This window comes from Leopardus geoffroyi, chromosome A3, assembly GCF_018350155.1.
Source record: "Leopardus geoffroyi isolate Oge1 chromosome A3, O.geoffroyi_Oge1_pat1.0, whole genome shotgun sequence".
NCBI lineage: Eukaryota > Metazoa > Chordata > Mammalia > Carnivora > Felidae > Leopardus > Leopardus geoffroyi.
Genome location: NC_059336.1, coordinates 42,714,112 through 42,739,792, shown reverse-complemented (window position 1 = coordinate 42,739,792; position 25,681 = coordinate 42,714,112). Strand labels below are relative to the sequence as shown.

At 44.5% G+C, this 25,681-nt stretch overlaps 1 protein-coding gene across 1 annotated transcript in view; it reads right to left on the bottom strand.

Annotated features, from left to right (window-relative positions):
- The window catches only part of PCSK2 (proprotein convertase subtilisin/kexin type 2), a 273,542-nt gene that overhangs the window by 129,657 nt on the left and 118,204 nt on the right, over positions 1-25,681 (bottom strand). The gene's annotated exons all lie outside the window — the stretch shown is intronic.

Sequence of the window (25,681 nt, the reverse complement as noted above, 5' to 3'; positions counted from 1 at the left end):
CAAGCAGGCTCCTGGACACAGCTAGACTTTGTCCCATTCACGAAACTTTCCTTCACTTGGGCAATAATGCATTTATCACCCAGTGGCTGTGGCCAGTCTCTGAACAGCTACAAACTCAAGGACTATGCAAATGTAGAAAAGGGTGTGGGCTGAATACGTAGTTTTAAAATTATATTTTGCTGCCCAACATCCATTTCTTCCTTTCACAAACATCCTCAGTGTATTTGGGGGACTACCTGGAGTCCACTAAGTTCTGCATTGGTGGGAGTGAAATGTGAGACACCTTATCTGCTGCAAAGAAATTGCAGGCTCTCTCTGCCTCAGGGGAGCCCCGGTGGGTATGGATTTGCATCTTGGGAAAGTAACGTGAGGGGAAAAGGAGCCCTTGAAGGCTATTTATTTCCTAGGTTCACTCCCCAGACCTTCCCTGTAAAAGGTTCTTGCTACAGTTCCACAACCCGACCCTGGAGCTCCCCCAAGACTCATCTTTTGGCCTCTCACTGATTGGGAGCTCCCCATATCATTCCCAGGAAATTCTCTTTTGCTTAAGTAATCCAGAATTGATTTCTGTTGCTTGCACTTGAGAACTCTGATTGGGACCAGGGAAGACAAGAGGACCCATGTCTACAGTGATGGTAGGGAGGGAAAAATGGAGGGATCATAAACGTGGCTGGAAACCTCCCCTCCCTTGCTGTCCTGGAATGTGCAGGAATGCTGTAGGACAGTGGTACTTCATTTCCTTCTACACAATGACATAGGAAACCTGGGGGCTCGTTTGCCAGAGAATCTTTAATTCTACCAGAAACTCTGTATGTGTAGAAAAGAAGTGGTAGGTGTGGCATTTGCTCGATTCCTTGGAAGTATTCCAACAACAGATACTCACTTTGGCACATAACAAATATTTGGAAGCATGGATGGATGTGTTTTCTTTTTTTTAATTTTAATTTTTTTTCTATTAGAAAGAGAGAGAGAGAGAGAGAGAGAGCACTCATGAGTAGGGGAGAGGCACTAGAGGGAAAGAGAGAGAGAGAGAATTCCAAGCAGACTCCATGCTCAGCACAGAGCTCAATGTGGAACTTGATCCCATGACCCCGGGATCATGACCTGAGCTGAGATCAAGAGTCAGAAGCTCAATAGACTGAGCTACGCAGATGCCCCACGGATAGATATTTTTATAATGGCAATAATCTAGACATAACTAATGTCCATCAATGGAGAGAAATTATGATTCAAATATACATGAGCATATATGTATATGATGTGTATTTTCTATGTATTCTATATATGTATTTTCTGAGAAGCAGATGCCAAGATGAGATTAAATACGCAAGGTTTTTATTAGGAGAGAAAATGCAAGACACTGCCATGCAAGCTTGACCCCGTAAAGGAGAGCATGAACAAGGTTGGGCAAAAGTGTCCTCACCTGCCCCATAGTGTAAGGAAAGTGTGACAAGTCTGTTGGGGTTCCAAAGTCAACTTTCAGAGGAACCCTGTGTCTCCCAGGGATGATCCTGCCTCAGTGCTCCTGCTGTGCTCAGTGACTGGCTGGAGCCGCCTGGGAAGCATGGCCTGTTGCCAACACAGTGACAGATTTCAGAGCGCAGCAGCTGGGGTGCTTGGTCAATTACTCTCCTGGAAATCAGAGGTGTGCTCTGTGTATCCTCACAGCTGTCACAGAACAGATAGAAGATAGATCTACCTACACACACACACACACACACACATGTTTATGTAAAGAGCCATAGTGCACCCCTCTTAAAACGTTTCTTTTACTATGGATGCAGGTATTCAAGGAAGAGGGGTAAGAGTGTCGCTTTCACTTGGGAAGGAGCCTGAATTCGGCCATCGCATCTTCCCATAGTGGTCCTGAGTAAGACCTTTATCTGCTCCGCTCATTAATGGTAAGCCTGGGTTGGCTTCCGTTGTGGGATTCCCATCATATTGGATTCGTTGTCATGACTGATTTTGTTGAGGTAGCGTTGTTCCATTGCTAGGGTCTTTGCTAAGCAAGAGTAGCTGCCCTGTGGATGCTTGAAAACTCCCCTTTGGAGTTGCTGATTCTCAGCAGCATAAGAACAAGCAGACCCACATCGGATTTCATCTTTTTTAGATAACAGAGCAGGAATGGCTAGGACAATAGCACTCCAAACTTAATTAGACTGAGTGCAGTCTAATGAAAAGACTTAAAACTCATTTCCATAAAATTAATTTTTAATTCCATAAATTAGGTTTTAATGGAGACCAGCGATGCTTTGGAACGCTGTGCTCTCTGGACACCACCCCTCCTTGCTGCTCAGAAGTGCTGAAGCATGGCGTCGGTGTCTGCAATCTTGTCATTTAGTGTTACTGAAAATTAAAAATCCTAAGACTGCAGACCTTTCTGAGCCTTTTAGTTTATGTTCACGTCTTCAGTGAAGATCACAGTTACAATACCAAGACAGAGAGCACCTTTAAAACATATATTTTTCTTGTTATATGCAAATAACTGGAGAATACGTATTTTTCCCCACAATGGTACCACGGACTACCATAAATTGCTTTCTTTTTCTGGGTTCTTGTCCAATGCTAATTTTCATTTAAACCTAATTTTTACATAAGAGTAATTGAACGACAGATAGAATTCTGCATTCTTTCTTCACTAAGTAGTGTACACAAGGATTTTAATATGCTTCTCTAGAGCTCTCATAAATTAATTTTTAATAGCTACCTAAATATCCCATAGAATAATGTGCAATAATTTACCCAATGATATCCCTCTTACTGGTCATTTGGATTGTTTTCTACTATAATTGAAATTTCCAGTAGCAGAAAGATGAGATTATTAACTATTTTTAAAGACCCCTGGAGGAGATTTCAGTGTTATAACCCCTCGTGTGATAAAACAGTTAATATCAGAGAAGTATTTCCTGGTGTTCAAATTCCTTCCTCACATTATAACTACAGGGTTACTTTTATTCTCTCTTTCTCCTCCTCTGAATGTAACCTTTCACACACGGTACCTTTCATTACCACTTCGATGTGGCACCAGTGGCCTGCCACTTAACCATAGCTCCTTGCCTTCTTGAAAAATAATGTACAGTTAGCTTAGGTATTTCATTTTAGACTGCTCATGAAAGTTGTCCATTGACCTAATCATTTACATAGATAAACAAGATAAGAAAGCAAGAGTGTTTGTTACTGGGAATTATTTTATTGGAAATGAAGAGATGGATATTCTGCAATTCTGGTTCAACTTTTAAATCTTAATTTGACACCCATGCTTGAACAAGTTTTACTCTAGAAACTCCCCCCACTTTCTTCCTTCTTATAGTCTTTCTCTTTAACGAAGAATTTTCAATCAACAAATGTGTTTGTACATCTACAATGTGCCGGTTACAGATCATTCTAGGAGGCAGATACGATCCCTGCACATTTGCCTTCTATTTTAGAAGTTTCATTAACAAGGTACTTTCACTACATATAATCTTCTCAACAAGACTGTGGGGAGGGTATGGTTACAACTGAGGAAAGGAGGGTTAGCGGCCATTGTTCAGCTGTTGAAAACATGGCAGAGTCACGCGGGCTGACCAATTCTAAATCCTCCATACTTTCCACCAAGCCACATTGCCTCTTGCTAAGGCATGGAACACAGTCAACCTTCCAGTATCTGGGACAACTTAACTGTGGATCTGACTCTCTGAGGATCAGGGTCTGGATCACTCCCCCGCTGGGCTGATAATTAAACAGCTGCTAATTAGCATCTACTGTGGGGGCAGGAGAGGGGCCAGGAGAAAGACGAGCAGTATGGGAAACCTGCTTCCAAAGGGTGAGAAGACTTCGCTGGGAGTGAGTGTGGGAAAAGAAACAAAACACAAAACTGACATGTTTGTGAAAACACTAAAGTTTTAAAATCTATGATGCTGTAGATGTTTTACACCATTATTTTGTGTACTACCAAGAATTATTTTTATGTACCACCTTCATGGGTTAAATTGTGTCCCTCTGAAAGATATATTGAAATCTTAACCTTCAGTACCTCAGAATGTGACCCTATATGGGAACAGGGTTGTTGCTGATGTAGTTAGGAGGAGGTCATACTGGAGGAAGATGGGCCCCTAATCCAACATGGCTGGTGTTCTCATAAGAAGAGGACAGACAGACACACGAGAAGAATGCCATAGGAAGACATAAGGACACACAGGGCAAAGCCATGTGAAGAGGGAGGAGGCAGAGAATGGAGTTATCCTCCTACAAGCCAGAGAACTCCTGGGTCTACTAGAAGGTGGAAGAGGCAAAAGGAGATGGGCTGCTAGAGATTTCAGAGGGAGCGTGGTGTCCCAAAGCCACGACCTCAGACTTTTGGCCTCCAGAACTGTGAGCGAGTTAATCTCTGTTGTATTGGGCCTCCCAGTTTGTGGTATCCTGTTATAGAAACTAATACAACCACTAAGAATTGAATTCAGCCCTAGGAGATTACTACGACTCCTGATAATGAAACCATGTCACGATGCTTCCTTCTCATTTGTAAACTTCATTTTGTACAGGAAGTGCTCTTGTAGCCCCATTTGGACAAAGACTTCTTCAACCATATATAACTTTTGTAAAAAAAAAAAAAAAAAAAAAAAAGAAAAAGAAAAAGGGAAAATGTTAGGAAATACATTGGGTAGGATGTTCCTAAACTGTTGCACATTTGGAGCCTCAGAATCCTCCACGTCTGTGTTTTCCTACGGGATGTCATCCTCCGTGCCATTGAGCAGGTTGGTGATCAGCATTTCTTGAAAGAGTGCTCCGCTGTTGCCTCCAGGATTTTCTGCTAAATCGCCAACACCTATTCTGCATGTTTTGACACCCCAGCCTAAGGCAGTACGATGTCCTCACTCTTGTCATTTGCCAAGAGCGGTTGTTAGACACGTGCATAAACCCATGCATTTGAGAACAGGTAGCGTGTGATCGTTTTTGCTTTTCTCGATTTTCTGATGGCAAACTTTTGAGCAGTTAACAAAGTGGAACTTCTCAAAGTTTGCCCCACCCCAGGACCGGAGTGAACTGGGTAAGGGTCATCCGTGGAAGCCAAGAGGTTTTGTAGAAAGAGCTCTGGATTGTGGTGCCGCAGAGGTGGGTTTGAGACCTGCATCTGCCCCTCCTAACTCTGTATCTTTGAGCATAATAGTGATATTTCTGAGACTCCTTATCACCGGAATGAGAGCAACTACTTCTGAGGGTTCATTTGAGGAATGAGTGGCCTCAACCTCTGTGGAGCACCTGTGAAACACAGCTCTGGGCACACAGTAAATGCCCACATATGTCAATTCCCCTCCCAGCCTTAAGCCAGCTCACCTCTACCTGGGGTGCACACCAGGTCACCCGGGGAGCTTTAGCAATCCCCACACATGGCCCACGCTTGGACCCAATCAGACTCTCCAGGGGATCCCAATCTGCCCCAAGGTTGACACTGTCCTGGAGGCCAATTTTCTTCCCCTGTAGAATGCTTATTTCCACTCCTCAGAATTGTGGGGAGGCCCCGGTGGGATCCAAGCTGTGAAATCCTCACTCGGTAGAGAGATCTGCAGATGGGAAGTCTTGGGGCCATCACCTCCCAAGGCGAGGAGGCAGGGAGATGCCCACTCCCCCTTAGCAGCCAGCTCTCCCAGTGCCTGTCCTGCCCTCCTTCTTGGTTCTTTCTCTGTGAGAGGACACGGTCAGATTGGGTCACTTACTCTCTGATTGGGCGGGACATCCAAATCACCCACGTGAGCTGCTTCTTTGATTAAATAAAAATTGTTGTTTTACTTTATGTATTTACTTATTTTTAAGTTTATTTGTCTATTTTGAGAGAGAGAGAGCAAGCATGAGTGGGGGAGAGAGAGAATCCCAAGCAGGTCCCATGCTGTCAGCACAGGGCCAGATGTGGGGCTTGATCCCATGAGCCATGAGATCATGACCTGAGCCAAAACCAAGAGTCAGATGCTTAACCGACTGAGCCATCCAGGCGCCCCCAAAATTGTTGTTTTAAAATGGAGAAGTAGGAAAGAAGAAAAGAAAAAACATAATTTCACACCCCCAACCTCCTGAGAATCCTTGTTGACATTTAAAAAAAAAAAAAAAAAAAGAAGGTAACACATGTGCATGGCTAGAAAATTAAAGCAGTACAGGGGAAGGGAACGTTTCATCCCCCTCTTTCCTTCCTTGCTCTCAAATAGTTCTCTGCTCAAAAGTGATCACTGTTCATGACTTCGCATGAGTCCTTCCAGAAAATGTTTACATGTTTGCACTAATACACATACATAGAAAGAGGAGGTTTTTAAAAATTATTTATTATTTATTTATTTAAAAAAAATGTTTATTTATTTTTGAGAGAGAGAGAGACAGTGCATAGGCTGGGGAGGGACAGAGACAGAGAGAGGGAAACACAGAATCTGAAGCAGGCCCCAGGCTCTGAGCTGTCAGTTCAGAGCCTGATGTGGTGCTCGAACCCATGAACTGTGAGATCATGACCTGATCCAAAGTTGGACACTTGACTGACTGAACCATCCAGGCGGCCCAAGAGGGAGTTTCTTTTTTTTTTTTTTTTGGGGGGGGGGGGAGTTTCTTTTTTTAAAGGAGTATATTTAGCATGATTCTTTTGTAGTGTAGTGGATTGAATGTTTCCCCCAAAATATATGTTCCCCCAACTATATATCCCCCCAAATTGTATGCTCACATCCTAATCCCTGGAACCTGTGAATGAGACTTTGTTTGGAAAAAGAGTCTTTGTAGTTGTAACTCAAGATCTTGAGTTAAGACCATTCTGGATTATCGGGATGGGCCCTAAACCCAATGACACATATCCAGGGACCAGTGTCCTTATTAGACTCACACTGAGGAGATGCATACACAGAGAAGAGCAGAAGGCCAGGTGAAGGGGGAAACAGGGCCTGGAGTAAAGAGCCACAGCCCATGAGTGCTGGTGGCCAATAGAACCTCCAAGAGGCAGGGGAGGACTTTCTTCCTCTGGAGCCCTGGAGCAGCACAGCCCTGCAAGCTGATGGCCTTGACTTTGGCCTTCCATCCCCTAGAACTGTGAGAGAGTAAGTAGAAGTTGTTTTAAGCCACCGAGTTTGTGGTAATTAATACAGTAGCCATAGGAAACTGATACAATGTCGTAAATTTGAAACGTGTGTGTGTGTGTGTGTGTGTGTGTGTGTGTGTGTGTGTGTATACACACACATACGCACTTGTGTGTGTGTGTATACACACACATATACACACTTGTGTGTGTGTGTGTATACACACACGCACATATATACAATATTGATGGATAATATCCATATGTTTGGTAAATATATATAGATATATTTTATAAAATGTAACCAGTGGATTTATATGTATCATACCTACATGTTATCCATATATGATACCTATAATACCTATGTTATAATATCTACATCTGTTCTAATATAGATATGACATCTGGTAGTATCTCTTTTAAATTTACTCCAAAAAGATCAAGAAACATCTGCTGTTCTTAATGAAACATATGGATGGCTGTCAGACAACCTAAGGTGGCTACTCTGACCACACAGGAATGTGTCCCTTAAGAACCCCAGGGAGTTGTGCTGTGGGTCCTGGCTGAGAACCGGTGGAGAGTGGAACTCTAAGACCTGCTCTGGTCCTGTGGTACATCCGACAATGCCTCTGTGGGGGAAGCAGAGGGTCCCAAGCTTGGCCAGTGGCACCATCGCCTGGAGGGGGGTGGTGGTGGGGGGTTTGTCAAGAGTCCCTAGAGGTGGGCCTGGCCTCAGGGTCTCTTCAAGCTTTCCAAGTGCCTGATTCCTAAGCTGAGGTTGAGGAACTGCATGCTGGGGGCTCCTCCCCCTCCTCGCTCTTGTCCCAGTTCTCACACTGCTCAAACCATAGATGAGAGCAAGGGACAAAGCATCTATGCTTCCAGAGACCACACCAAGTGGTCTCTGAAAGAGAACAAACTCACATCTGTAAGATAACACAGCCCATCTACTCCTTGAAAAATCATCTCTCTGGATTCACCTAGTGCTAGCTGGGAGGGGCAGGGACGGCAGGCTGGGGAGGTGCGTGGGCGGGCATCAAGGCTACAGCAAGGTTTCCAAAGAATGTGGATCTTCTGTTTATTAAAAACCTCTTAATTTGCACACTAAATGACCTAGCCTTTATTATGGGCTGAGGACTTTTTTTTCCCTTGATAGGTTAAAACAAAACAAAAATAGCTGTTCCAGAAACATCACGCCCAACATGTTAGCTAGGACAACCGTGGGCGGGCTTGAAGATGCGTCCACATGGGGCACAGGATTAAGGCTGAAGTCAGAAGGCTCCTCTGGCTCCTGGCCTGATCATCCTCCCTGGTGTCAATCTCCTGGGTAGGAGAGAAGAATTCAAGTCCTTTCTGATGTGTGCTTACAGAGTCAGTGGCCAACACGGACAGGCTCTGTTCTTCCTCTCATGAGATGCCAGAGGCACACTGGGGGCTTTCCCTTCAAGCTTTGAGTTGCTGGGGGGATTTGAAATGGATTGGTCTGGGCTTCATCTCCTGGAAAGGACGATATAGCTTTACTTCTATTTAGATAGAATATTGACTTTTATTCAGAATAAAAGGTTGCAGAAAAGGAGGCAGTGTAGCATTGTAGATGAGAGATTGGTCTTTGGCATAGGCAGATGTAGGTTACAGGCCCCGATGTATCTGCCGTTCACCAGCCGTGTGATCTCATGCAAGTTGCGGAACCTATTTAAGGCTCAGTTTGTTCACCTGGAAAATGGGGATGAGCCCTGATACCAACTAACATTTATTGAGGTCTGGCTGTGTGTCTTTAAGTATTTCATGTACATAATGTTCACAACAACCTCAAGGCTGCTTAGGAATGAAGGCAGGACAGAGTGAGTGGCTGGGTAAAAGTCACACAGGTAGCCAAGGGCAGAGCCATGGTTCAGATCTGTTCTGGGTTGAACTGTGTCCCCCTAAAAAGTCACATGTTGACGTTCTAACTACTAGTCCCTCAGAAGATGATTGTATTTGCAGATAGTGTCTTTTTTTAATGTTTGTTTTGAGAGAGAGAAAGAGAGCACATGCACGTGAGCAATCACGTGAGTGGGGGTGGGGCAGAGAGACTGGGAGAGAGAGAATCCCAAGCAGGCTCCCTACTGTTAGCGCAGAGCCCGATGGGGGGTCCTATCTCATAAACCGTGAGATCATGACCTGAGCCGAAATCAAGAGTCAGATGCTTAACCAACTGAGCTACCCAGGTGCCCTGGAGATAGTGTCTTTAAAGAGGCTATTAAGTTAAAATGAGCTCTGTAAGGTGAGCCTTAATCCAGTATGACCGGTGTCCTATTCTAACACGAGGAAATTTGGACAGAGACACACAGAGGGAATGCTGTGAAGATATAAGGTCAAGACAGCCATCTCCAAGCCAAGGAGAAAGGCCTGGAACGGATCCTTCCCTCCTGGCCAACGTGCTGACACCTTGATCTTGGACTTCAAGCTCCAGAACTGTGAGACATGCATTTTTGTTGTTTAAAACACTTGGTCTATGATACGTGGTTATGGCAGCCCTCAGAAACCCATAGGATACCAGAGCAATCTGGTTGCACAGTCTGTATGCTTCCCTACTGCGCCAGTTGCTTCTCTGTTCCCACTTCATAATTTGGATTATGGAGAGAATCAGATGAGATTATGCATATGGACCCCTGGCTCATAGTATATACTCAATAAATGCCTGCATTTGCTGCTATAATTGTTGCCAGTGTTCTAATATTTCAGGCCCTGTGGAAAGGCAGTGGCACGGTGCTTTCCAGAGCAGCCCAGGCACCTTTGATTCATTCTTACTGCTCTTAGCTAGTTGGAGACAAATTAAACATGGCAAGAGAAACCAGCTAGAGCCTGTTCCCCTGTGGGTCCTGGAGGCAGAAGACCCCCCTACAGGAAGAACACAGCTCCACCCCTTTTTGACTTCACCTTTCCAAGGCAGTGCGTTATCTCAAATAAGAGACCCAGAAAGATCATCGCTGGGGGTGATGTGGGAGATTACAGAGGAAAGAGGCCACTCCTAAGCTTAGACACTCTAGCTTACCTGCTGTGCCACCGCTGCTGGCCTTGGTTGTCAAGATCCAAAAAGGGATCTAGAGATGAGAAGGGTTTGGGGAGGGAAGACGTGACCCAGGAAGGTCAGTTGCTGGGAGGGAGGGGGCAGGCAGGAGGCTGGCTGCTTGATTTCCCTCTTGAGCATGCAGGGATGCCTTTTTGGAAAGGCCAGTTTTAGGCAAATCACATTGCTTAACTTTTCAAAGAACAGGGAGTTAAGCCACAATTATGGCTAAATGCGCTGTATTGATTGCCCTCATTTAGAGAGGTTTGCCTATCTTGCAAGAATGAAGACAGTCAATTGAGGAAAGAGGATATGGCTGCATGCCACTGGTCACAGTTCCAGTCACTGCGTCTCTGTGACAAGATATTAACAAATTGGTATCTATCATCGAAAGCACTGTATACAAGGTATACCATGAGATAAGTCAGTGTAATTAAAGAGGGATCAAAAGACATTTCTAGTGGAGCAAAGTGCAAAGACAACCTATGGGAATGCCTTGAGGAGGTAAAATGCCATCTTCTGTGTTTGCTGGAAGGTGTGTAGGGATTTGAGGTTGTGCTTTAGCATGATCTCAGTCTTCCTCTTGCTCCTATTTCCAAGATGGTGGAAGAATGTCACGGGTTGGATTAAGGGGGCTGTATTAAGGAAAAGGATATTAAAAGATGGTAGGCACTATGCCAGATGTTGAGGAAGGGATGGTTAGGCTGGGGTGTACTTGAGAGGACAATTTCCCAGGGCTGCCAGGAACCTGTAAACGCTGTACTTGGCGAAAACGATGTGGTCCTGTCAATGAGGTTCTTTTGAGAGATGAGTGTGGAAAAGAAGCAAAGGGAGGCTGTCACTTTAATATATGAATAGCTTTGGCCACACACCTAGTGTAGACAAAGAGAGCCTCCCTGCAACATGCAGGCATGCCGTTTGTTTCCTAACAACAAACGGTGGACCTCAGTGTAACCGAGAAGGTTTCTGGGAGGACACATGAGAGGAAGGCTCTGCCCCCGTCCACTCCAGCTGTGGCCCAACCAGTGTCCTCACACCTGACTAACCCACCCAGTGCTCTACGTTCCTGGGAAGGCACCTGGAGGTGAAGGTGAAGAGAAGGACCCACAGAGTAGGTGTCATGGTGCCCAGCTGGGAATGAATGGCTCCAGCACAGCAGGAACATAGCTTCCTAAAGCTCTGTCCCCTGCGAAACTTCCACCGTGATGCTGATGCATGGCTGCTTCTGCTGGTGAACCAGAAGGAGGATGCTGAGTGAGGGCGGGTCTGGGATGCCTAGTCCCCATTCTGTGCTGCAGGGAGGGCTCCATGATGTGCTTCTGGAAGGAGTGGATGAATCTGACTGAATATGCAATGAAGCATCACTAATTATCCTGTCTAATGGCCTGGTTTGGTCCTGTGGGTCAGTTACCTTCACTCCGTTTCCTTGACTGCATGGTAATGATGGTGGCCTAGTCCCAGATGTTGCCTCACTACATGTGCACGGGGAGATGTGGGGATGGGTGGAGATTGTGTATGACTTGATCCAAAGTCATGACTCTACCGAGGGCTAAAGACCATGCTCCAAATGCAATGCTTTGTGGCGAACAAGCAGTAGATTTGGAGTCAGAAAGAACTGGGTTCAGGTCCTGGGTTGATCTGCTTCTTATTTGTGTGTGCTCTGGGGCCCTCAAATTTCTGGATCCTGTTTCCTTCTTCTAGAGCAGGGATTGGCAAATGCAGCCTGCTGCTTGTTTTTGTAAATACAGTTTGTTGAACACAGCTGTGCTCATTCGTTCACATGCTGCTCCTGGCTGCTTTCTCACTCCAAGGGCAGACTTGAGTAGTTGCAGCAGAGACCATATGGCTAACGACGTATTTGCTTTCTGGCTCTTTATAGAAAAAGTTTGCTGACCCCTAAAGTATAACATGGAGATGATAGAATTCTTGCCTGTACAAGGCTTAATGGTGGGGAACACATGAAATAACCTTTTGTTGGGAACTATGAGACATACTACAAATATTACTGCCTATAATTATGTTGAATAGCGTGTCTATGGAATCCACCTCCTCTATGAAGGAAGAAGTAGGGGCAGAATTTTGAGTTGTAGCACAAATGGTGTGATTTGAGGGGCCCAGAGAAAGCTTCCAGTGACGCAGATCACTTCCCCTGCGCACCTCTACACTGACTGAATTCCAGCCACGAAGAGTTAAGCTTGAATTCTGAGCCTTCATTATCCATGTTGATTATGTCTCTATTTAAAAAGATTTGGAAAACAAGTCCTCTGGGACAGGCAACACATGCAGGTGTTACCATTTACAAACACTTGGGCATGAGGTCCTTCGTTAGATGGTTTCCCTCCAGTGAAGCTGGTTGAGATTGGTGCAAGAAAGGAAGGGGAGTTTATGGAAAAGGTGATTTTGAAACTCTTGGGCCGTTTCCAGGGCTTAGAATCATGCACCACCAGAAGGGGTAGAATTAAGACAAAGGAGGCGAGAGGACATGGTGAGAAACCCCTCCGAAGTTGTTTGTTTCTAGATGCTCTTAATGCCTGACATGTTGCTGCATGGAGGGCCACGCCATTTATTTGCTTTGACAAATGTTGCAATACGGCTTCATTGTACATTTTCAGTGTGTGTGTGTGTGGGGGGGGGGGTACAAACCAACAAGCTGCTTGCTTCCAAACACAAATGGATCCTTGAAAGCGCGTGGTCTCCTTTTCTTTCGCAAACTCTGAAGAAGGTTCGATTTTTGGGTTAGGACAATAGACCAAAGAGTTAAAGACGAGAGAAGATTCACTTCCTCGGTTCTTTCTTCCTAAAGGGCATCTATTTTTAATCTTCCTCAAAGGTTAGGCCCTTTGTCAACAGTGATGCCTTGCCAATTCCTTCCTCCTATGGGTCTTTCATTAGTTGCCCATGGAACAATTCCAGGTTGACGGGGTGGAAAAGAGAATGTGTGTTGAAATCGCAATTGGCATATGTCTGAAATATTTGGGGGCTGGTAGCTGCATCCTCTGCATCAGGCAGCCAGAGTATAATTCACATGTCAGGTCGAGCAGCCCACGAATGACAAAACACCAACAAGGAATAAAGGTCAGAGCGATTGATTCTTAATACGTTTCTGCTTATGCACAGAGCACCCAGGGATGGGGTGTTAATGAGCCTCAGCACAGTGATGCAGAACAAACGAAGAAAATAATAAATCGGCTTTTCAATAGTGCCCCTGGAAGGTACTGAACCAACGGGTGCTTAGATCTGCCCTCTGACAAATGCAAGGAGAAAACAGTTTTTCATTCTGCAGTATCTTAGTCTTCTGTGCCTGCTGTAACAAATTGCCGAAATGTAGTGGCTGAAAACAACACAAAGGCAGCCTCTTACAGTGCTGGAGGTCAGAAGTCTCAAATCAAGGTACCCGCAGGGCTGTGCTCTTACTGGGGCTCTAGGAGAGGATCCATTTCCTTGCTTTCTCTGCATTGCACAGACTGCTGCATTTCTTGGTTCATGGCCTTCCTCCAGCTTCAAAGGCAGCAACAGCGGGTCAAAGTCTTCATCTACGGTATTACTCTGCCCCTCTCTTCTGCTGCCTTCCTAGGAGACCTTCGCGATGACATTGGGCCCACCTGATCATCCAGGGTAATCTCCCTACCTTAAAGCTATTTGCCACGTTATGCTTTGCCATGTGCCATGACATATTCACTGGTTCTAAGGACTGGGATGGTGACATCTTGGGGGGTCACTATGCTCCCTGCCACCTGCGACACGGCAGCTGATATTCATGCTGGAATATGAAGCTGATGGTTGATATTTGTTCAATGAAGATATCCGTGCAGGGATGGAATTTGATGGAGACACAGAGCACCCACTACCATGAAAAGGAGAGCTGCCAGTCCAACCAGCTTTAGAATTAGAAGGACCTGCTCGTGAAGCTGTAGAAATAACATGTTCTGTGGCCCATCTATGTGATGTCCTGAAAACAAGATAACCTTGCAGCACAAAATCTGATACGATCATCCTCAGGCCCTGGCCCACTGTTGTGCATTTGAGCTCAGAAACACAAGGTCTCTATTAACCACTGAGGAAGCTATTGTATGTCCCTCTCCCACAGGCCACCTCAGCCGCCCCTGGCCAATACTTCTTTTCCGCTTCCCCCAAGAAACTTCCATTTGCAAAATGCACAACTGACAGAAGGGAGGGAGAGACTGGTGGTGGCTCGTTTCATGTGGGGAGCCATAAATCACAAAGGCTGAGTGCCATTTGTGTGAGTAGAAGCAGGAAGAACCCTGGTGGCACTATATATAGCAGATTGCAATTTTCAACCCCTTCATTTGTTCGGAGCATCAGAGAAATATGCAGTGGGGGTGGGAAGAGATTCCATCTTAACACTGCAAGTCCTTGACACATTGGGAACTTGGTAAAGAACTGTGTGCTTCCAATACCGCATCGGAGAAGGTGATTAAACTAATGAACAGAACCAAGGACAACCCACCAGTGAGTCAAAAGGTCAATGTTGGTGTTCTAGCTACTGTTGCTGCCATCACAAATTATCCCAAGACATGGTAGCTTAAAACGACCACTTCATGATGCTTACAGAGTCTGTGGGTCAGGAATTGGAAGGTGACACAGAGGGGTGGCTTGTCTCTGCAGTGTTATTTTTGGGGACTCAATGGGAAAAGCTCAAAGGCTGAATGTGATTCAAGAGCTGGAGGCTACGTAAGATGTAAAAATGATCATTACTGAGGTAGGAGCTTGGGATACATCTAGCCAGAAGAACAATGCTGTTTCCTTTGGCCCTACACATGGCTGCCTTGCTCATTTCCTCTCCTCCACCATAGATTGGGAAGTGAGACAGAGGGTTAACTAGGGAAATGGCTTTCCCTCTCCCAAATGGCTAAGGTCTAGTTTTCTCTGCAGTCACCAGCATGATTTCTCCCTACAGAACACAACAGTGCTTCAGTCCAGACTTCGAGGTTGCCAGAGTATCCTCACCCCGTCTGCCCAGCCTACATCTGCACACTACAGACTTTCCACCATGACTCAGACAGGCTAGTCTCTTTATAAACCCTCACATGTGCCCATGTGCCTCCTGCCCATACTCTCCGATCTCAGTGTTTTTGTGTCAAAATGTTGATGCACAACTGTTGGTTGCAGCCACTATAGAAAACAGTAGTTGGGGGAGGATCCTCAAAAAATTAAAAATAGAACCAACATATGACCCAACAATTCTACTTCTAAGAATACATCCAAAGGAAATGAAGACACTACCCTGAAAAGTTCTGCACACCCGTGTCTACAGCAGCATTATTCACAACAGCGAAGACATGGAAATAAGCTAAGAGTCCATCGATGGATGAATGGATAAAGAAGTCGTGGTATATATATATATATATACCACGTGGTGTATACACACACACACACACACACACACACACACACAACACACACAGTATTCTGTCATAAAAAAGAAGAAATCCTGCCATTTGTGACAACATAGATGGACCTTGAGGGCATTATGTTAAGTGTGCTAAGTGAAATAACTCAGAGAAAGACAAACACAGTATGACCTCACGTATATGTGGAATCTTAAAAAAAAAAAAAGACTCAGAAAAGAGAGATCAGATTTGTAGTTACCAGAGATGGAGGGGGTTGGGGAGAGGGAGAATCAGAGGAAGGCACAAACTTTCAGTTGTAAAAGAAATAAATACTGGGGATGTAACATATCTCATGATGACTACAGTTAACACTGTTGTAAGGTATAAAGGAAAGTTTTTAAGAGTAAAATCTAAATGCTCTCGTGACGAGGAAAAATATTTTCTCTTTTTTTCGCTTTTCCTTTTTATTGTATCTCTGTGAGAAGATGGATGTTAACTAAACCTATTGTGGTCATCATTTCACCATATATGTAAGCCAGGCCATTGCATTGCACACCTTAAATTCATACAGTGCTGTAGGTCTATTATATCTCAATAAAACGGGGAAAAAATATCGACACACAAACCATTGCCCACACCTTCCCCATTCTTGAATATCTGCTCCATTTTCTGAAAATGGCCAACATTATTTTTGCTGACTTCTTTGCAAAAGGGTTGTTTAAGTCACGTAGTTGGGACTCGAATAGTCATTTAGAGCACTGGATGTTTCCTACCATTGGGTGTATCCGCCATTAAACTGTAATTTTCTTGGGGGAAACAAAACCAAGTATAAAAATATATTTTGTTCCAGTTTCAGAGAAAACCTGGCCATTTCCATGGTACAGCTTTGCATTTCTAGAACTCTGGGCATGTGAGGGAACTATTGCCATTTCCACCCCCCCACCCCCCCACATGTGGCTGGCGTACTATTATTCCCTGATGAGATCTTATTTCTATTCACCCCTTTCCCCCACTGCCAGACATGAATTGGACCACTCCAGTTACACAAGCAAAGGAGGGGCACCAGGCTGTCCATGCCTAGTCAGCATTTTAAAAAACTATGTCAGGGGCGCCTGGGTGGCGCAGTCGGTTAAGCGTCCGACTTCAGCCAGGTCACGATCTCGCGGTCCGTGAGTTCGAGCCCCGCGTCAGGCTCTGGGCTGATGGCTCAGAGCCTGGAGCCTGTTTCCGATTCTGTGTCTCCCTCTCTCTCTGCCCCTCCCCCGTTCATGCTCTGTCTCTCTCTGTCCCAAAAATAAAATAAACGTTGAAAAAAAAAAAAAAAAAAAAAAAAACTATGTCATGCTTTGTTTCATGCTATACAATGTGGTCACTTTTACGCAGCCAGTTAATGAAATCTGAAAGGTGCTGTGTAGCCCCAAGGAGACTTCAAGGGAAAAGCCCTACTATTTTAATTGTTGAATAGGTGTCCCTAAAAATATGCGATATTTGTGACAAAAAATACATGGTATGTCTTTTTTCTTCCTTTTTTTTTTTTTCCTTTTAATGTTTACTTTTGAAAGAGAGCATGAGTTGGGGGGGGGGGACAGAATAGGCAAATGGTCACTTTAAAATAAAAACAGCAAAGGAGTGCCTGTGCGGCTCAGTCGGCTAAGCGTTCGACTCTTGATTTCGGCTCAGGGTGTGATTTCATGGTTTGTGAGATCAAGCCCCCAGTCGAGTCGGGCTCTGGAACGACAGGGAGGAGGCTGCTTGGGATTTTCTCCCTCCCTCTTTGCCCCCCCCCCACTTGTGAGCATGCATGTTCTCTCTCTCTGTTTCTCAAAATAAATAAAACGTGTTTAAAAAATCTAAAAACAAAAACAAAAACAGCTGCAACGAAATCAAATTTCTTCTCAGGAGAGAGAACCTGAGTCCAGAGAGATCTCAGGTGTGGAAGCACCTGACTTCAGGGACAGGTCGAAACAACTGCCTGTCCCACCTACAGTTTTCTGTCCCTGAACCCAGGCTCTTATGTGCAGAATGGAGACATTTAGACCTTATTTTCCTTTCTCTTTTCTTAATGCTTTAAAACACCTTTACTATTCATTTCAGGGAAAACAAAGGAATCCCATTTTCCTAAAGGGAGATGAGGCGGTTTCCTCTTTTGGCTCCGTCTAGAAATTGGATAGAAAAGCAAATTTGTTTCCTGGTTTGAAATGAAATCACAGCATCCTGTTCGCATCCATAGTTGAGGATAAAATGGACGTTCTTCAAACGGAATGCGGAGAATGTGCTCCAAAGACAGAGCTTGGCAAACGTGCTCTGTGATGGTCTTTTCCTTTATGAACATCACAAAAACCTAAAACCCAGCTCAAGAATGCCCACGGTTTTCACCTTATTCTGCTGAAAGCAATAATCCATTTAAATTCAGAAAATCTGGCAAGATCATTAGAAAGTCTCATTCTTTGGGGGGCCTGGGTGGCTCAGTCCGTTAAGCGTCCGACTCCAGCTCAGGTCATGATCTCATGACTTGTGAGTTCGAGCCCCACATCGGGCTCTGTGCTGACAGCTCAGAGCCTGGAGCCTGCTTTGGATTCTGTGTCTTCTTCTCTCTCTGACCCCCACCCCCACTTGTGCTCTGTCTCTCTCTCTCTCTCAAAACTAAATACAAACATAAAAAAAAAAAAGAGAGAAAGTATCATTCTTTGGAGATTGTCCTTTGTTGTTCTTTGAGGTAAATTCTCTGGGAATGCATGTTGGGAATGGAGCCAACCAAAATCTCAAGAGGCCCTCTCCACCCCTCATCGGTGGTTTCCTTCCATATGGTGTGAGTTTGCAGGTGATTTCCAACCTGCCTTCCTTTGACCACCTGAGGAACCCCTGGATTTTTTTTTCCTAGCAGAGGTAAACATACCTCAGTTTCCCTGGGTGTCAATAGCAATATAGTGTTGGGTGGTTTCTAGAATGTCCTCTATACTAAAGAAATCCTGTGTTTGTCGCTACTGAGACAGACTACACAGGTGTCTCTTATCATTTCCAAGAATATAAGCAATTTTGCACTTGGGCCTCTAGGATGCACACCCCATCCTCTGAAATGCACAGCCCCATCTGTCGTTAGCACTGCATATCTGAGTCTTTAGTCAGCTCTCCTCAGAGAGAGCTACAGCCTCATCTCCATGGATTGGTTGGAAATATTTTCCATGATGCTACTTAGTACCATCTGGGTGAACTATATTATGAATCGGCAAATAATAAAGTGTGAATAGTGGGCAATTTCCAATCTAAAACCAGAGGTGGGGGGGAGGTGCACCTGAAGCTTAACCAGCTTCACGTTTGGAAAACCATAACTGCCTTTGTTGCTCCTCACTTGATCTATTTCTACGTGGTCGGCCATTTGCCTGATGTTTGCTCAGCACCTGGTAAGCAAAGAGCTTTCAAAAATGGTAGAAAAGAAAATCAATATCCCTGCCCATTTAGTCGGCCTCTCACCATTCAGTGACATTCACACAGCGCTGGGGAGGGAAGCAGGAGATCAATGCATCTTAGGGACATGGAGAAGGCATTCACTCAACTCGTCTGAGCAATCGATGGCATTCAACTAGTTGCTAGGCCTGGATTCAAGTGACTAGATTTTTATAAACCTGTGGCTTGTTTCTCTATTATGACATGCAAGCTCTCTGACTGATGGGAAGCAGCAGCAAATTATCCTCCAAGGAACCAATAATTATAAAAATCTCAACGATGACACTATATGCAAAATGCCTTAGTCTTATAACATGGTATTACTATTGTGGCAGCTTTGAGACATGTCTATAAATTCTGTGATGGTCTGTCCAATCAAGAGGTAGGGTGTATATGTCCTTTCCCCTGCCCTGAGTGGGTCTGTGACTGATTCAACTAGTACCGCATGGTAGAAGTGATGCTATCTGATGACTTCCAACAGTAGGTCAGAAAAGGCCAACTGGTTCTGTTGGTTTAAGTAAGCCAATAACCCATGTACAGAAAGAAGTTCAACTACACTGAGGACACTAGGCCAGAGAATCCACGCGAGAGTGCTCTGGTCAACGTTTTCTGCTGGGCTCCCAGCCTGTAGCCATGTGAGTGGCCCATCTGACAGCAACCATATGAGACCCCAAGTGGGAACTGCTGAGCCCTTTTATGAGTGAAGAAACCAAATCTCACAAGGCTCGAGTAACATGCCTAAAGTCATACAATTTCAAAGTTGCCAGTTTCTTCTAAGTTTCTTTCTTATTATTTATTTTGAGAGAGAGAGAAAAAGAACCAGTGAGGTAGAGGGGAAGAGGGGGACAGAGGAGGGGTTTATTATTATTATTATTTATTTTGAGAGAGAGAGAGAGAGAGAGAACCAGCAGAGCAGAGGGGAAGAGGGGGCAGAGGAGGGGCAGAGAGAAAGAGGGGGACAGAGGATCTGAAGTGGGCTCTGCGTTGATGTGGGGCTCCAACTCACAAGCCGGGAGATGAAGACCTGAGCTGAAGTTGGATGCTTAACTGACCGAAACACCCAGGCACCGCTCAAAGTTGCCAGTTTAATGACAGATTTGTCCCAGTCTGAAATTAATGTCTTTGACTCTGTACCATACTGCCTTTCCAATTAGCCAGTTAATTGCAGGGGAAGCCCACTGCCACCGAAAATGTGTGAACAAAGATAGAAATCTCATTATTTTAGATGCTTCCTTGAAGATTCTATTGGTGGTGAAGATCTAAAAGTTCCTCTCTCCTTCTCACAGGGTGGAACCCTTGGAAGCTTTCCTACTAGGTAGTGCCCCACTGGCACTAGTGATGCCCCATCACCCCTTTCTATTTGTCCTCAGTAGCTCAATCTTTACCATCAGCTCCTCTGCCAAAAAGGCGGCCATTTTTTTTTTTTTTTTTTTTTTTTTTGAGCAGAGAACCAATAGTCATTGACCACCCAGGGCCCTAGACTACCTTCCCCCCAGTGGGTATCTCATCTGATTTTTGCTCCCCACATTGGGAGAGGTGTGCTGCTACCCTCACCTCGTGGAGGCAGAAATTGGAGCTTACGGAAGTTAAGTGACTTGCCCAAGTTAGTGGGTAAGTTTAAACCTACAGTTTTCTGACTCTCATCGTACTGTGTTCTTTTCCATTGTTCACAAAATACCTAACCCTTAAAAAATGAATTACAGTTCAGGGCTCCTGTGGCACCTGGCACTTTCTCACGCTGATGACTCAGGCGAGAGTATTTATTCTCACTTTTGGAGGTGCAGGGTACCCAAAGGTAAAGCTGTTGTTATTTATTTTATTTTATTTTATTTTATTTTATTTTATTTTATTTATTTTTGAGAGAGAGAGAGAGCTCAAGTGAGCGAGGGGCAGAGAGAGAGGGAGAGAGAGCGTGGAGCCCAGAGCACGGCTCAGGCTCATCAGATGCGGGGCTCGAACTCATGAACCGCGAGATCATGACCTGAGCCGAAGTCAGATGCTTAACCAACTGAGCCACCCAGTCTCTCCAAGGTGAAGCTGTTTTTTGCTTAAAACCTCTGGAAAACCAAAGAGTGCCTGTGTGGCTGCTCTTCCCAAGCCCTAACCTTGAGAGTGTGCTGGCAGAAATGATTTCAGGCACAAATGTCTTGCTTGAATTGGTAAGTAATTGTGACAAGTCAGGTTGCCTCTGGCAAGTTATTGAACTTTTCCGGGTTTCTGTTTTATAAGGTGTAAAGTGAGAGAGACCCAGATGAAGGTCCACACCCTGGGATCTTACCATGGACACACAACTATCTGCACTCGCAGCCATAAACATGAAGTGACTTATAATGAAGACAGGCATGGATATAATAACAACAGTAAACATTTACTGAATAACTGACCATGTGTTCTGCACGGTTCTCAGCATGCTCCAATTATTTTATCCCTATGGTTATCATCAACCCCATCTTACAGATACCTCGACGTGGGGGTTTGTCTGAAAGTACGTGAGGCAGGATTTGAACCCTGGCTGTTTGGCCACTTCTAAATATGTCAAATAAGCATTACAGATAATAAATCCCCTAGAAATTCAGAGGGGACCATGGCATTTCCAGCTGTGACAACCACAGTATTCCTGCTCTCCTCACCCCTGGTACCCACCCTCTCTCCATAGGCATCTCCAACATCCGGACACCCCGGAGGGATGAGAGTGATATGACAAAACATGGATGAATGTGAAACATGAGTTTCTGTGAAATCAGTCGCATAAACATGGAGCATACATTCTGGTGGCTCTGTTTCCCCTTTTCAACTTCTAATTTTGAAATAATACCAAAAAGTTGGAAAAACAGTGCATAGAATCCCTACATATTCTTCACTCACATTTTCCAAATACTAACATTTTACCCCATTTGCCTTATCATTCCCTCTCTCTCTCTCTCTCTCTCTCTCCACACACACACACACACACACACACACACTTTTTTCTGAATTGCCCGAGAGTGAGCTTCCAATAGTATGCTCCCATAAGTTCAAATAGGACCATATGTGTTTCGTAAAACAATCACATTTTCTTACATAACCACAGTTCAATAGTGAAAATAAGGAAATTAACCCTGATACAATACTATTATCCGATCTCCACACCTTGGTCAAATTTCGTCACTTGCCCCACTAATGTTCTCTGCGGCAAAAAAATAAGAAAGGTTCAGGATTCAGTCCAGGATGATTTATATACCTTTCAAAGGGGAAAATATTGCAAATGTTCCATCTCCAGAGAAACCAGAGCTAAAGATAACATAAGACGGGGTCTTCTTTGTAGGACAGTGAGGACAGTGGCTAAACAGACCACAGGCAAACCCAACCATTGTATTGACAGTAAGATAAAGGCACAGTTCACAGAACCAAGCACGGGGAGGCTATGGCAAAAAACAATCAACCTTTCAGCAGGTCAGTGATCATGAACGCTGTACACAGCTGTGTTTCTTTGTGTTCGCAGAGATCCTTAGGTTCTTAAATTTTAGAAGCAGCATCAGAAACCTCTGGAAAGCTTGTTGAAACATGGACTACCAGGTTCCCCCCTCCCCCCCAACAAATTCTGATTCAGTAGGTCTGGGGTGGGGCCTGAAAATGTTTATGTCTGGCAAGTTCCCAAGTAATGCTGGTATTTCTGGTCCAGGGGGCCAGTGAGAGAACTACCACTCTAAGGTAATGTATGCCAGCCAGATGAAGTTTCATCTGGGGAATTTCATATGATGACTTAATCAATGACCTCCTACTTATCAAATCTGATGCCCTATTCTCAATTCCATTGGACCCTGTGAAGAAGATGGATAGGGGGATATTTCTCTACTCGTTGGAGGCCTCTCGTTTCTACCAAGACACTGGAATGACTCCAGTTCACACTCAGGAGTACCGAGAAAGTTCTGTCTGTGTGTGAGGCCCCTGGAGTGTGCAATTTTCAATTCAGATGTCATTTATGTTCCTCAGAAGTGCTTGTGCATGTGGCAATGATCTTGAAAGGTGAAGCAAAGTTGGAAATTGCTATAGTATCTAAAAAATGTTTTTTGGCTATGTCATGTGAATTCAAGTATTGAGTCGGGGAACCATGTCCCAGACAGAACTGAATTTTATTCATCTTTGAATCTCTACATCTCAACTCTAGTATTTTATAGCTGTGTAACTTCAGAAGAGCTTCTTAACCTCTGCGTCTCAGTTTCCTCATTTATAAAAGAGGCATACAGAATTCACTGATGGTAGATCACGTTATTGTTCAACAGGTAGTTATCGTCTCCCTGTTGGCCACCATTGTCGGGGAGCATGCTTGCCTCCCAAGTGACTTTGGGCTTGGTCATACGACTTGCTTTGGCTAACAGAATGTGCGTGTAAGTATGGGGGCTTTAGAAAGCGTAGGCCTCAACGGCATCCTTTGTTTCTGTTTTTCCTTTGGGAACTTCTGACTTCTGTCGGAAAATCCACTGGCCAAAAATAATTTAATAAGATAATTATTATTCAAGAACAAACTTGAACCCGGTCTTTGGCTTAGAGCCAGGACTGGCTGAGCCTACCCTAGTTCAACTGAACTATAGACAAACCATATATATGTTAATGAGAGCTAAGTGTCTATTGTAGACCCCTGCAAGTTTGTTATGCAGAAATAGCTGACATGCACAACCTTACAGGACTATTGTGAAGATTAAATAAATTAACAAGTGCAAAAGGTTCAGAACAGTGCTTAGCATGTAATAAATGCTCTTAAAGGTGTGAACTGTAACTATTATTACACCCAGTGCCTAGACCATTGGGAAGTTTTTGATACAGGAGACATTGAATGCTTCCCTGATGTCTAGTATTCCTTTCTTCTATGTCCTAACACCTAAGACCTGGGTCCTGGATTACACATTTGATCTTGACCTGATCACTTTATTTCTCTGAGTCTCTGTGACCATATATCTCATAGATTTGGACACTTCTACCAACCTCGTAGGTTTTTTTTCCTTTTCTTTTTTTCCTGCATCACATCACGGGCATAAAAGCACTTTGAGATTTTTATCTTCTCTTCAAGAATAAAAGCTATTCTGAGTAGATCACAGTAGACAGATCACTCAGTGTCCTCAAGATCTGTTTGCCTGATGCTCAGACAAGGACGGCATATACAGGGGTTTTCACAAATACCAGAGACTCTGCTGGGAGGGGACGGACTCTTACATTGGGTTTTCAAACTGGTCACAAAAGTCAGATTGACATTCTTTAATTGTACGTTCAGTTTTCACAAACCATTCTTTATGTATCAGGCAGATCACAGCTGAGAATAGAAGCAGCAGTGGGTTTCTCAACAGAAGACCTGGATTTAAGGGGTGGTTCATGGCTCAGCCTCTTGGTGATGGCCTGGGAAAGCCATTGAACTTCTGGGTAAAATGAAGGTGATGCTCATAAAAGCATAAACCATACAGGGTTATTTGAGAATCTGGTCATGCCAGTGCTGCTGCTGATGGTGTAAGATGTATTTTTTTTTTTTTTATAGTTTTGGAGGAAGTGTAAATTGGCAAAGCCCACGTGGAGTGTGGGTTTGAAGAGTCCATCTTACTCTAAAGTGAGCATCCTGTTTGAGCCAGGAATTCCATTCTAGATCTTTACATGGTCTTTGGGTTCTTATGACCCATTCTTGACCCTATTTTCCATTTCCTGCTTCTTCTCGCTGTGGAGATAAAAATACAGTAGATGTTTACCCATCTTCCCTGTTACTAGGGAAGGACTTGTGACCTGTTCTGGCCAATGAGGGGCATCTGAGAAATATCTTTTCCCCTCCACAAATACCGGAAGAGCCCCTTCTCACTTTTTTTTTTTTCCAACGTTTATTTATTTTTGGGACAGAGAGAGACAGAGCATGAACAGGGGAGGGGCAGAGAGAGAGGGAGACACAGAATCGGAAACAGGCTCTAGGCTCTGAGCCATCAGCCCAGAGCCCGACGCGGGGCTCGAACTCACGAACCGCGAGATTGTGACCTGGCTGAAGTCGGACGCTTACCGACTGCGCCACCCAGGCGCCCCAAGCCCCTTCTCACTTTTGAAGCCATCGCTCTGCTTCCTGTCTTTGTAGGCTGATGTACAACGATGTGCTCTCTGGACCGGTAGCCGCCATCTTGCAGCATGGAAGGGCTGAAAGCATTACAGAGACACCAACCCGGAACCTGGATTGTTAGCCGTTGGTCCAGCCCTGGAATCGGCAGCCTTGGCAATCCAGATTTTCTGTGACATGTCTCATTTAAGGCCTTTGTTATTTAGGCTATTGTTAGTTCTGTTACTAGCAGCAAAAGAGCCCTTAACCAATATGCCCTTTTATAGTCTCTCTCTCACCCATCTCCACACACACCATACGCTCAATGTCTATAGAAGGAAATATCTAGAGTGGCCTTGTCAAATAGGTAGCCATTGCCCCATGTGTCTACTGAGCACTTGAAATGTGCTCAGTCCAAATTAAGGTGTCCTGTAAGTATAAAGTACACAGTGGATTTTGAAGACAGTACAGAAGAGAATGTAAACTATCTCACTGCAATTTTATATTGATTGCATATTGAAATGATAATATTTGGGATATGTTGGGTTATATAAAATATATTATTATTAAAATTATTTTCACTTTTTCTTTAGCTTTTTAAAATGTTTATTTTTGTTCTTGAGAAAAAGAGAAAGAGAGAGACAGAGCATGACTGAGGGAGGGGCAGAGGAGGGGGAGAGAATCTGAAGCAGGCTCCAGGCTCTGAGCTGTCAGCCCAGAGCCCTTTGCAGGGCTTCAACCACACACCATGAGGTCGTGACCTGAGCTGAAGT